Below are 1,557 nucleotides of genomic sequence, written 5' to 3' on the forward strand. Positions count from 1 at the left end.
AGAAATCTCACAGATGCTGTCTGCAGGCTAGTTTAGGGCCAAATTATGGCTCTCAATCCACCTGATGAAAGGTAACCCTAGTAATTTTTCAAGGTCCATACAAGTAGTGACCTCCAAGTCATAGCTCCGTTGCTCTGAATTGCAAAAGAAAATAATTGCACCACACCCATAGCATCTTTGCAGCAAAATTGAAAAGAATGTTACCCCCTCTGCTTCCCAAATCCCTCAGAAAATAGTAAGGACCAAAGGAACATGGCCTTACACAGAACAGCAAAATAGCTCAATAGTGTGATTTTTGTACTCAGGTTGATTAAAGACATCACCTTGCCTCAACAAGCTTCAAGAACTGCCCAGATGGATCCTTTTTTCTCATGACTCATAAATTACACAGTTCGCTGAACCTGTACTTCACAGAAACATATCATGGTGTCGGCCTTGTAAATGCCAATGCCAAGGCACCAGCACCTTTCATTATATGCTGTGATTATGGATTAAATGATTTCATAAACATATTGGTTGTTTCACATTTGGTATGAGGCTTACAGCCTCTACAATCTGTCATCACTGTTAATGAGATATCGACCTCCTTGTAATCCAAGCAAAAAAAGTTCCCCTTTGAATGTCAGCCAAGAAGAAAACCCTCCAGAACTTCTACAAACTCCTTTTAAATACCATATGTAGAATGGCCTCAGGAAAAAGGACAGCGGCATGACCAGATGACAAGGGATGCATCTGTGCAACATGGAATATAGGCACTAGTGATGTCTGTGATCCTTCCTTTCCCCAAGGCAACAAGGACCAGTTTAAACAGGTGAAGCCTTTAAAGTAGGTTTCTCCATTGTTTCACTGAAGAATCCTTAGTAGCAAAAAAAAAAAAAAAAAAAAGACTCCTTAGTAGTAGAAAATCTGTTAACCCATGAATCCTGGAGATAGGGCAGCTAGAACCTACCATAATTTCAAAATTTCCTAGAATTCTTGTGTGATATCTTTTAAATTTTATTATACACCTTGTATCCTACTCCACAAAATGTCCAAACTTAATTTAGTATGTAAGTGAACTATTCCAGAAAGTGGAAACATGTTTATCATGGACATGGAGTAGACTGTGGTCTTTGCTCACACAAGAGCCCCAGGGATCACAAACCCTACCTTCAGAGCTTCAGTTCTAAATGGACTAGTTTCATTTAATATCCAAAATGGAGAAATTTCTAAGAATGGACATAGTTTGCAGTTACAAAATTCTAAACGTTTTCTTTCATAGGTAAATTAAGACATTCCTCTATACTCTTTCCAGATTTCATTTTCAAATGTTGCCTTTGTATTACTGTTAGTAGATCATGGGGTAAAGATCTACATAACTGGAGTTTTATATTCATCTATTTTTTAGCAATGAAACTCTAGGTTTGGTGGGACATCATGAAGCAAGCCCAGAAAGCAGATCACATGCACCTTCAGGTGTAGAACAATGCTTGGACTTGGGAATTTAGGGTCTTTAAAGGTCTTTGTGCCAAAGGATCTGCAGTATATCCTCCAGTCATATAAATCTATGGTAGTGCT

This window comes from Canis lupus, chromosome 23, assembly GCF_003254725.2.
Source record: "Canis lupus dingo isolate Sandy chromosome 23, ASM325472v2, whole genome shotgun sequence".
NCBI lineage: Eukaryota > Metazoa > Chordata > Mammalia > Carnivora > Canidae > Canis > Canis lupus.